Here is a 13,057-nt window from a genome sequence, read left to right as displayed (position 1 = left end):
ATTTGATGTAATTGCTGCTAATTAAAATTATTGTACAAGTAGAAAACAAAAGTGTCTATTAATTCTCTGCATACACTAAATTTAGATATCAACTAAGTAGTTTATTCACAGTATTTACTATAATTATTGCAATACTTTTGTAACTTTAATGATGTAAAAGTTTTCAGATTCAATACTAAATAATGGTTTCTGCTGCAGAAAGCAAAATAATCTTTCGAACTCCCAGTGCTCTCATACTTGGAGTGTGACTCACTGCATTTACATTTTGTGAAAGTACGTGTAGGAGTGAAAGCACTTATGTATTATCAAGAAATATGACATTATAATCCCATGAAGTTATCACTTATAGAAAAAAATAAAACAGTTCCTATTCTCTTTCATACCTAAATGTAAAGTGAATAACTCCCATTAACTTTACCTTCTATTAACTTCATAAAGAAAAAGGATGCTTAATATTTTTGCGCATATTTTTGATTGTATTTAACGCAAGGTTTTTCAATAACATTAGCTTATCTGAAGAACATTTTTGTATTTTAAGCTATTCACTGGTTTGTTTCAAATCTGACAAAAAATGATAAGACTAAAACTGGGGGAAAATTAAAAAAAATCAGAATGCTCTGCAAACATTTTTATTATATAAATTAACCAAAGTTAGGCCAAGAAAGGTCATTTCTATGATTTCTTTGTTTCTCATTCTTACTGTCTTCCCTTTTTAACCAATTAGCTTCTCATTGGCACTTCAAACACCAACAGAACAACAAAGCAAACACAACATAGTATCATATTTTGCTGAAATTTGCTAACTGAAAACTTAAAGGCATTATTAATTTCTGCTTCTAAAAGACTTACAGATAGGTCATTTCATTCTTGAACCTCTCAAACTATACTAATACTCAACCCACAGTCTATCACAGAGGGTTATGCTTGATTTTCTTCAGAGGAATACTGCATTACACATGGTGCAACTATGCTATGTAGTTAGCCCCACTAAGACTTGAGCATTTACCTCTAGCAATGGACAGAGAAGCAGAGCAAAAAAATGCAGGAACATCAACTGTAGGTGATACTAAACTCAACTGTGAATCTCTCGAGCATCAGTGCTCACAGCTGAAGCATGCAGAACAGTCACAGAAGTAAAGAGGCAACTGTAAGCTTTAATGTAGTGTGTTTTTCCTCCCCTCACCTCCTTATGTAGAGAGGACATAGCACTGACCTGGAGGAGCAACAAAAATTGGGAAAACAACTGTAATACAAAGAATTGGGTTGCAAAGATTTGATTAGAAACCTTAAAAACAAACAATGCACAGAAAGCAGTGTGGCTACATGCTAAAAGCTTGGCAGCTTTTGAAAAATGAATTTAAGAGGAGCTTCTTCTGGAATGATGGGACAGACCAAGAAGCAACTCCTTTTCCTGTAACACACAGCTCCATTTCCAATGGGGAGACTCATGTTTCTAGAATTTCAGGCAGCCACAGTTGTAGAGCCTAAGGGACTCTTTTTTTAAGCTTTGGGTGGGTGAAGCATGTTAACAGAAGTTAACAGTTTGATGGTGTGTATCCATTGATTTCTTCGAAGAAACCAGTTCAAAGAGCCTGCTCAAGAAGGCTCTGAAGTGCCACCTTTGGGCACAGGCATACAAAAGAAACATGTGGGTAGTGCACTACCAAAAATTTCACCATTTTAGCAAGACAGACTCTCTGTCAGTGGAATAGCACTTACTTTTGGTTAATGAAACTCAAACCAAATTTCTATTAAAAGACCAGATTTTATAGCCTGGCCATGAAGTAAGGGCATTGGGGCAATAAGGGCATTTGCAGCAGTAGCACACAGTAAGCTACTTTTCCCACATCTTACCTCTTTGAATAGCCTCCTCCACTGAATGCATCAATATAAAGCAGATCATTGCATTTTTATTTTAAATTAAAATTTTACTAAGATTAAAAATGACAATTAAGAAAAGGGAAAGAAAAAATGCACTGTAGTAAGGAAAAGCACTGTAGGAAAACAAAATGCAGAGGAGAAAACTGAAAAGAAACCAAGGCTGAAAGCAGGAATAATGAGCTAAATTAGGGAAACAATTACTAAAGTGTCTGTTTTGAATATCTGGAAAATAGAACTTCGAAAATGTACTGTTACACGGAAAACTCTGCAGTGCCAAGAGGATACTCCCAATGAAGAAGATTTTCCGAACTCCAGCAATTCACTAACAAATCAACAATAAAGTTTTGATTTCCCAGGGCACCTCAGTAGCACATTTTCAACATTAATAATAGGCCATTTTATTCCCCCAGATGATTTCTAACTTCTAATTAGGTTTTAATTTATAATATAACATTCCATTCTGATAGACTGTATTTCTAAAGGAAATAGGACTTTATCTTCCTCAGCTAAGTGCTTTTACAATCAAGATTGCTGACTTATGTTCTTCCTTCTGCTCATTTACTATCTTCCTCAAACCATTCTAAAATAAATCAATTTTAATTATTTTGATTGAAACATTCTGGGTTGCCCATATCTGCTTACTCTTCCCAGCTGGCAACGAACAGTTTGATTTTGGAAACATTTCCTACCTAAGGCAAGAATTGATCATATTCCATGAATTACTATCTCAAGCTGCATCAGAATACTCTCCATAGCAATGATCTTATCTTTACAACTGCCTCTAAAAATTTCAACATGGAGGAAACTCCTCCTTCACTGCACATCAGTGATACACGAGGTATTACTTAGCACATGTTCTTTTGAACAGGGTTCCTATTTTAACTCTCCCAGCGAGGGGCTGCTGTTGTATTTCGTTCTCTATAGGCCTGTGTACAATCTCCTCTACCAAACTAGAAAACAATAATAAAAGTCTGCTGCTTTTTCGTTATGATTATTATTCCATTTCCTACTGCACAAAATCAATTATTAGCCTAGTATTTCTGAGAAGCCTTGTGATCTCAAACACAGCAGAGGAATAACTGGGAGCTGAACAAGAATCGGAAATGGAGTAGAATTCACTTAGACCAGAAACTGGAGTATTACAGAATTAGAACAGTTTAAGGGAAGAATCAGTAGTAGGACAGAACAGCAATAACAATGAGAGCAGGACCATCCATCAATGCCCCTCCAGCTGCATTGCAACACACTGCCAGCACCCCGGGATCCTGGCAGCAGCAGCACCATGCCCAGCAGTACTGAGCACCTGGGGAAGCTCCCCATGCATGGAGCACGTCAGTGCAGGGATACCTCGCCATGCTCCCCACTTGCTAAAGCTGCATAGAGGACAGAGTCACTGGGAAACGTTCATCTTTTGGTTCTTCATCAAATGAAAACTGAGCTTATAATCATGCCCAGTAAATTTTCTTGTCATGTTTCAGTTAAAGTTGCTTTGCTCAAGATGTCAGCAAAAGACACGACTAGTCAAGTAAGAATTATAAGGTTTTTTTCTTCTGTGACATATAGCACTACTCGGATGGGATTGACAAGTGATAAAACACTCAAATATTCATCCTGAGCCACGGAGGTTAAAAACACTGCTTCACTGCAGCGTTAGCATTTTCACTTGCATCAAACATTCACATCAACGCAAGGAAACAATCCATTGCTGTTATTTCAGCTCATATTTCTGAAAGAGCAACATACATCATTCATGGCTGCAGCAAACACTCTGTTCTCCTTCAGTTTACTGATATCGTAAGCAAATGTGATGGAAATCTAATTTTGTCGGCTGCAAAACAAACACCGTATTCAACATCTAGCAAAAAAAAATTCTGAGGTTAAACTTACATGGATGTTCATTAGTATAAAAAAAAAAAAACACAGAATAACCAGAAAATAAAAAAATAAATTAAAAAAAAAAAAAAAAAGAAACTTTGCCTTGTAATCTACTACTACAAAATCCTAAAGAAATACAGTTATTTCAGCTTCCCTTTAAGTTTCTTCTTAAGGATTTTGTAAGATTCTGGCCTTTGTTTTTTAAAGAGAAATGCTGAAAGGAATTCCTTCCAAATAAACTGAAGACTTTATACAAACCAAAGAATGCTTCCAGACATTTTTCTTTGAAGCATACCTTAGAAAACCTTGCTGAAGAAAGAAAACTTTAAGGCAGATAGACGGCATCTTCAAGGCTGAGGAATTAGAGAAGGGCTCTGAGATATACAAAATCATGCCCTTATTTCACTTCAGTTGATTTTTTTCTACCTAATCATTGAAAGAAAAAAAAACCTCAACTTCATTGTTTCAGGGAAGAGGAAGAATATTATTTTAAAATGTGATGTGGCCATTTCTGTTGAATAACTATATAATTACTAAATGTGAGAAGGGGGCTTGGTATGAAAATTTTGAGCAGCACTGCTCTCTGCTAGTAAATTCAAGATAATCAGCTTATTCTGCTGAATATTCAATTTAAAAACAGTTTTCTAAAGTTATCACTCAATTGCAAATATCAATTCAGATTGTAAGCAAAGCAATGTATATCTGCAAACATCATTCTGAAAGAGAAAGCATACCTATAAGAGAACACAATGGCAACAGAGAAAGTAAGAACAGGAAAGCCCCAACTCTTTGGAACATCTTCAAAATCAAGAATACGAGGTATAACAGGCCCTGAAAAGCACAAGTGGATCAATTTAACTGAGACAAGATTAAGGTAACCAAGAGGCACTATAAAAACAATTTATTCTTAAATACTGTAAAATACTGTTTGAAAATTATGTTAATTTCAAATCCATGTGAGAGATGGGAAGGGTCCGTCTGATCACAGTGCTGATCAAATCTCCTAATGGAGCTTGACAGGCAGCCAAACAAACAGACTGTCAGACAAAAACTGCATATGCCTCATTTCCTTAAAAAAAATAAATAAAAGATTAAAAATAAGGCCTCAGTAGAAATTATCACTACGTCTATTATAGCGCCTGTTACAGCACCCACAAACTTCGGCGTTGTGTGTGCTTGACAGGAAAACACAAAACCAGAGGATGTGCCATCCCAGGGGACAAGGGAGGCACAAAGACAGATGCATGGGAAGGTGCAGCTGCCTCCCACATGGCACTGCTGGTGTCCCCACATGTGGGAGGGGGACCTCCATGGCACACAGCTGCTCCTGTCGGCCAGAAGCCTCAACCAAGTAAAGGGGCCAAGGCAGAAAGAGCGACTGGAGCTGCAGGATGAAGAGTGAGGATCAGCCTTCTAAACCTGACCAAGCCTGCTCTGGCTTTTCAAAGCCAAGCCCAGCAGTGGCTGCAGAACACTGTGCAGCACAACAGGACATCGCAGCCAGAGTCACTGCATGCCCCAAGCAGCAAGGCTTTGGTTTGAAGCTTTCTTCTCGTTCTTCTTCCATGTGTTCCTCTTCATCATTTTCGTATTTTCTGTTTGGCATATAAAAGTAGTAGAATATTGAATCTGAACTAAATTTCTCCATGACTATAAAAATATTTTTTTATTAAAACAGATGTCAGCAAAATTTTATGGAGTGAAAATTGAGTAACAGATGGCGAGGTCTGTGAAGTTCAAAGAGGCTGTATTTTATTAAAAAGGAAATTTGAGGAAAAGAAGTATTTTGCTGGAAATATTGATGTAGTGTTTAAGCAAATGTAAAAATATTCTTACTTGATAGAAAACAGTAAGCTTAGAAAAAAAAAAGAGGTATTCAGGCCATAAAGCCCAGACCATTTAAAAAAAAAAAAAAAAAAAAAAGGATTTCACCGCTTTCTTTTTACTGAGCACAGCTTTTCACCCATGACATCAAGGTTCTTAAAGAAAATAATGTACATCACAGAAAAAGAAAAAACAGCCAGCTACCCAACCCCAAAATAACAATCAAGAGTCCGGGACAAAATTCACCCTGTATTTGACACACACAGCTGTGGCATCAGCTATTGTAAAAGTGAATTTATGAAGATTTAACCAATACTTTTACTATGAAATTTGGGATAACTGTTCAATAAATTCCCAAATAATGGCGTGTGTCCTACAGGAACTGAGAGTGAGACAGCTTGCAACTCCTGACCACTGTTACTGTCTAAGCCCTTTTCCCCTGTTATTACTTAGATTGGTGATTGGTTTAAAAAAAAAGCCACAGTAGAATATAGGTAGAAAGCTAATGAAGAGAAGGGCAAACGTAATTATAGAATAATACCACTTCCCTCTCAATTCCTATGGCCCTCAATTCTTTTTTTTTTTTTTTTTAAGATGATATTTTTAACATACTTTATTACATCGCTAGGAAAACAATTAAAAAGGGAAGTAGTAATTTCACATTCATGACCAGACCTATTGTACAGCAAAGCCTCCTGAGGAATAGCACTGAGTGAGCAAATTTTCACATCCATTGGGAAAGACTGAGATACCTGGTAGTTTCTGAGCACTAACCAGGAGGAGAGCTGCCCGTTCTCCACAGCAACCTGCACACCCAGGTCCGAGCAGGGCTCACACAGCCCATGGTACCAGCACGTCACTGCTGCTGCCACTGGGGAACAGAGCCAGTAATGAGCAGTAACATCTGTCAGGTATGAGTTGAGACTGTGTCCTGGTGGTTTCAGATCCTGACACCACCACAAGAAATACAGAGTTAGTTACAACATTCTAACAGTGAGATACACTACAGCGTACTCATTCAGGTTATGCTTGGCAGAGTGACAAAGAATCAGCTAATTCAAACCCACACGAAGCAAAAATAGACTCCGTAAGTTCTATTCTGCAGGTTTTTCAAGGTACAAGTTACTGAGATGCAGCATTCAGCTTTACAAGTCACCTGTCATTCCTTCACCTGTACTGGGGCATCTTACACCTGGTTCCAAGAGACCAAGCAAAGATTTAAAAAGATTTTGCATTCATTTTACTAACAAAATAACTTTGGTCACGTTTACTGCATCCTTCCAACAGGGAAAGCGATCAAGGAAAAGCAGCATTCTGATATCTGATCAAATCCAAATGCTGTGGAATCATGTAAAATATGGTCGCAGTTTTCAGAAACAAACAATTCCATAAGAAACATTGGTGGGGAAGATGAATGCTGCTATTTACGGTCTCCTTTTAGCAGGTTTTTCTATGAGTTAGAACTGAAGGTTTCTCATTTTCAGCAAGTCAAAAAAGCAAGTCAAGTGACTGACATTTGTTAGATAAAAGAGAGACCAGTTGGATATAAATATAGAAGAAAATGCAGCTTGCACACATCAGGCATCATCTTTTAGAGCTGTTCTTTATCTTCTGAAGGCAAACACCACCTACCAACCTATAAAAACCTTGAATAATTATCCAAATAACTCCCCTTTATCTTCAGCTGTTCAAGGATTTTGTAACTCTCAAGTAATTCTCAAACACATGGCTTTTAGGGGGGGGGTTAAGTATTCAGTGCTAATGACATGAAAGTGTCACTCTAAATTTTGAAGAAAGAGGTATTTTAAAAGCCTGACCCAAGCTGGTAAGTCTGCTTAATAACTTCATTCTGGGATATTTAGGTTAAAAAGACTGAAAAGCTATTTAATCAGTTTTAGAGAGGAGAATGGTACTTTAAGTTATGCCAGAAAAAGTCTCAAACATAAGTGCCCCTGATGCATCCACATGTTTTGTCTTGTTTTGAAAGGAAAATCCACAGCATACACATTAACTATAATAATAGAGCTGAGTTGATGGAACAAAGAATGACCATCAGTTCAAAACTTACACAAAACATCTACATTCATATCCCTTATGAGATGTATTTCAGTATTCAGATATATGTTATAAAATCCTAAGGAAGGCCTCGCTCTCAGCACTGCTGATACTGAAGGGAAGCACCCATGATTCTTTCTTGCATGTAGGAGTCTTTCACTCCTGCTTCTGCATTAAGCTGTTCATCCCTACGTTCTGGGTGCTGGCACCGCTGTGAGGGGTGCACAATGCAGACTATTGCAGAGTATCTCAATGCATGGAGCTGGGTGAGAACATGAGAGCAGAGATTCATGTTATAAAAGTGCTGTAAACAGCGTTTATCTTGTAGGAATAAAACTGTTATACAGCAGAAAAAAACACCAAAAATCACTTTCAAGATCAACACATCATAGCAATTCTCCAACCTTTTAAAGTACAAAACACACATTGCCAGATTTGGATACTAAGATGGGGTTTTTTTTGTTGTTTTGTTTTGCAGTTTGGGAATATGGAGTCTTAACTTTCATTTTCAGATGTGTTTCAGGATTCATTGCAAGCATGGAAAAGGAACTGATTTGATCAATTGAAGAGAAGGGTGACTGCAAAGGTCATGTTAGGAGAGAGATCACTTGGCCACATTCAGTGGCAATGCTACAGGGCTGTGGTCCAATTTGGCAGCAACAAACTTGACAAATACTGGTGCTGTATAAAGCAAAATGGCACAAGGAAAAAAAGTACACTTTGCGTAATTTCTTCAGTAAGAGACAGGAAAATTACATCTAAAGATAGAAAATCATTGATTTGTGCAAATTAATTAAGGAAAAAACCTACCAATTTTGCAAGTTATGCATATTTAACACTTTCACTTGCCTCCAGTAATGTGTGGCTAAGTACAAATTAAATACAGATCAGCAGGTGAGCAAAATTAGAAGCATCTCCTCAATACCAAAGTAGTGTTTTGTTCACACAGGTTTCATCATACAAGAGAAGCATTCAGATACTCAAGTTTTAATAATTTTGATTTGAGTTTCCCCTCTTTTTGAAAGAACTTTCTTTGGCATTTTCCTAGGAGCAATAAATGTACACTGCTCCTCTAACTTTCACACTGGGTTACGTCAGACAACCTCCCCCATGCCAATGATGCAGGGGTAGCTTAAAGCTCCTCTATACCTTTGCACATTTGCTCTAATCATTTTCCACACATGGTAAGCAGCATACTGTACAGATGCACAACATCCCTGTTCCTTTGCACAGGAGCTAGAAGCACTGGTTGACACACAGTCATACAATGCACGCATGCCCAAAACCCAGTAGCCTTGGCAGTAGCTCATGGTGTGCTCTGTGTAAGCCAGAACAACTCGTCTCCTTCAAGAAACTAAGAGGAGGAGAGAAGGAGCTGGCTTGGGACTGCTTTTATTCTGCATGGAATTAAGCAGTGATCTAACCTGTATTTTACAAGCACAAAATGAAATCCCACGTAACACCATCAGTTCAATTCTACAACCCAGAACGTAGTTTAACAAGCACAATAATTGACTGCATATTTATAGGCTGATAAACTACTACCAGTTAATAATCAGTTGTTGCTAATGGTTTATGCTTCCTTGAAGGTAGTATGGCTAACTGCTTAATTAAGGACTGCTATTAACAGCATCAGGCAAATAAACTTACAAATAAAATGAACTTGTTAACAGCACCGTTCTAAGGACACCTTGACAGCTCCTATTGCACAGTCATGAGAAGCTTCTTGAGAGTTACATTTTAGATGCTTTGACGAGTTATTGTTTGGACAAAACACTTCATTTACCATGCACAATATCTGTACTGCAGGGAATGGTAGTATGAAAAGATATTATGCTCAGTCCCCAGTACATTCTGGGGGACCTGAATTAGTCAGTTGCTAAGAGTTTAGTACAGAAAAAACTTCTTAAGAATTAAAACCATAAGTGATTTTTTTCTGATTTACATCAATAATATACTTATTAATGAGCGCATTGAGCTAGCCTTGTTGAGAATTTATGCCATTTGAAACTCCTGGTGTAATAACACTGGTGCTAATGGGAGTGAGTTCACATTCTACTAGCCAGGACTGCATTATCTGGATAAAGATTTTTCAGGGCAGATCTCATATTTTCCCCATACTGTTTTGGGGGTTTGTTAGTTTGGTTTCTAAAAGCAGTTATAGGTCACAGAACAGCAGGATGCTGCTCCGTGCATTGGGAAGGTCAGCAGATCTCTGAAAGGTGTACAACATTCTTGGTAAAGCTCAGAACCCTTGCTGACACTCTCCAAGACAAACAGATGACAAGGAGACAACAAGGAGACTGTCCCACTGAATGCTGCTTCAAATGAAGTATCTTCTTTAAGCAAAAAGAGAGAAACTGAAGATCACACACCATTCAAGTTAAGGTCTGTCTCATTAATTGCTCTACTTAGCTGATTTGATAAGCTCTAAGTCAGCCTTCTGTGCATCTTTCACTGGCTTGATCTACAAGACAGTAGAGTAATCTAATTATCAGCAGCAGTGCAAAGTCCCCACCACTGCAGCACTTCTATGACTCCTATTTATACAGAGGATTTGTAAACAGGCAAACTATAAAAAAGCACATTGCCACAAGAAGCACTGCTGAGATACAAAGCAAGCACGCATTAAGGGCTGCATTCACCCAATACAGGAACCACTCCTCCACTCTCCAATATTTCAGTCCTGTTCAATCAGTAATACAAACTGCATTCTTCAAGAGAACTCCAATGGGATTTGCATTACAAGATTTTTTTTCCAAATAATTGCTATCCCCAAACAACATCAATAGATAAACCATGTAACAGAAGGCGAGCAGTAGTGCCAGATTCAAAAAAGGATGCTGTAAATGCCTGAAAATAAAGTAGGGACTTTAAGAAAGCTCAGTGTATCAAAAGCATGTAAAGTGAAGAAACTACTTTTTAAAAGTTCAGCAGAACACTTATGGAAGTGTTTAAGATAATGTAAAGATTAAGTGCCCAGATATATAGTTTATCTCTGATTCAGAAGCGATAAGCAATTAATTTGTAATTTGTACCAGTTCTAATTACAAGAAAATATTTTTTTTACAAATACAGCATGGACTAAAAAGATGCACTGCAGTACTTTTGAAAATAAGAACAAGAAACGGATTTTCTTTTTTAAAGCCAGTGCAGCTCTAATTGATCTCTATGTTTGCTATTTCATCTTAATTCTTTATTGGGAATACAAATCAGAAACAAGAAGCTTCAAACAGTTTCATCTGACTATGCAGTTTTGTCAGTAGATTTGCAATTCCTTTCCACTAAAAAGCATTTTGTGTGTAGAATATTCCAATACTTGTTTTAATCACCATTTTCTCCCTCTCTAAGCCATTACAAAAGATTGGACAGCATAAAATGAGTTTTGCCATCAAAATTAGAGAAGTTATAGCTTTGTTTGTCTGGGTTTTTATGCTAGCCTTGGTATGTTTTTAAAATAATTAATCTGAGAATAATACTGTCAGATTTGTATAACTCATAAAAACAATTTAAGTTAGTGAAATTAAACTATAAGATATTTGAAATGACAATGATTCCTTTTATTTGTTGTAAAAATACCTTAGCTAAGCACTGATGGGTTCAGAGCCTTATTCCGTAATGGTGTAAAGAAAAATTATGAATCTCTTTCTTTAGAGAACATTGCAATGCTTGAAAGGGTACTGCTAGATGGTCTCTAAAATAAGACACTTTTATTATACCTTAGTGCACATATCACTGCTCTGCTATTTTAAAACAGAAAATACAAGTGAAATTTATTAATAGAGTCATTAACCATCTTTCTGGGGCTCCCTGATTAATTGAATTTACAGAGTCAGTGCTAAGATCCACACACAAAACCTCCTCCAAACCTCCAGCAAGCTCCAACAGAACCGTAGAAGTGCTGGAAACATCACTGTTTTGTACAGGGAACTGGAAAGAACTCACACATTACATGCAAAAGACTCAATTTTCAGAATGAGGGAGAAGTGTACAGCACAGTCTGGAAATACAGGACCTTTGGCATACTGGCACTTGGCAAATCTCGAGCTTTTGTTCTTGCATTAATTCTCCTACGAGAGCAACGAGCAGTTAAATGTAATACATAATCAAGAGAGAGCTTGCTGTTGCTCATGGTCTGCAAACGTGCACATAGCCCTGCAGCCTGCACAAGGCCCTGCAACATAAACTATTCCCATAGGTAAGTGTGCTTATAATGAAGCCATTGAATACACTAGGATTCCATGTTTTAATCTGGGAAGAAGCAGTACATCTGTAAATGCGACTCGACTCTGAAATACCAAGAGAAAACTTAATATGTCTATTGGTTACCCTGGCAGCTCAATGAGGTATATCTCTTTCTAAATTTCCTGGCAAAATAAGCGAGTTGTGGAAGAAGATTAAAAGACGACGTCCATTTAAGCTTTGGCCACTACTCTTGTATCTCTAATCCCATCCACTAGGGAAAGCTGTTTACTAACTTCTGGTTTCAGACTCAGAGGTCACTGATTAGCCTAGACATCCCTCAGCAGCTAAAATAGCATATCACAGGGGAGGGGATGGGGACCACATCCATTCTTGTTCAAGTAGAAAGAGGAAAAAAAATGAATTTAAAAATAAGCACCTGTGAAAGCAGAAATACAGAAGGTATTTTCCAGATAGCAGCTCATAAAAGAACCGGACTTAGTTGGAAACCATTTGATAAATGTGGGGCTTAATTCCAAGAAATGGTTTATTTTCAAGTTATATTCATAATAAAAGTGGTAATTTGCTAATATTTGGAGGAGAAATGTAACAGAAGAAATGTATGCTGCTTTGGAGGAGCAAAGAGGCTTATTTTGCCTATATAAAATGAGTTTATGAAGTATTTTTAACTGAGTTATTTTAAGACATGCTGAGGAGTTGGCAGCCATGGAGAATTACTTAGCATAGATAAAGAGGCACGAAGCTTGAACAAAACAGGAATTACTGCATATCATGCTGGGCCTGAGGTTACTTTTTACCTCTTCTTGTCATTTAGGGGCCAGTCATAAATGAGGGCACCACTGCAGTACTTTCCCGGCTTGTGCCATGTATTTGTCATGTATTTTTTTTTTATTTTACAAAACCATTGCAAATTTGAGACTGTTATCAAATTCTACATTAAAAAATTAAAAAAAAAAATTAAAACTAATTTTGCACTGGATGTAGTTCAAAACAGGAAATTTGATACTCATTTTGTAAAATGAATAAAGACCGCGGCAGCACGAATGTGCTTGTGATAGTTTCAAATGAAATAACATCAAAACCCCTGGAATTACACTGTATATAACTTACAAGATGAAATCAGGCTTACCATGAACATAGTGCACAGCGTGATGCAGCTTTTGTGTCACAGCACGCAGGCCCTAGTAAAAACAAAGAAGAAATAGATTCAGTTTTTGGA

The 13,057-nt window shown here is 37.3% G+C and overlaps 1 protein-coding gene across 4 annotated transcripts in view; it reads right to left on the bottom strand.

Moving 5' to 3' along the window:
* Positions 1-13,057, bottom strand: part of ATP2B2 (ATPase plasma membrane Ca2+ transporting 2) — a 355,270-nt gene that overhangs the window by 278,317 nt on the left and 63,896 nt on the right. For all 4 annotated transcript variants that reach the window (XM_048957828.1, XM_048957824.1, XM_048957825.1 and 1 more), the window contains exon 2: positions 12,968-13,019. The gene's annotated coding sequence lies outside the window, so the exon portion shown is untranslated. The remainder of the gene's footprint in view (positions 1-12,967; positions 13,020-13,057) is intronic.

This window comes from Lagopus muta, chromosome 11, assembly GCF_023343835.1.
Source record: "Lagopus muta isolate bLagMut1 chromosome 11, bLagMut1 primary, whole genome shotgun sequence".
NCBI lineage: Eukaryota > Metazoa > Chordata > Aves > Galliformes > Phasianidae > Lagopus > Lagopus muta.
This window is presented reverse-complemented; position numbering and strand designations above follow the sequence as displayed.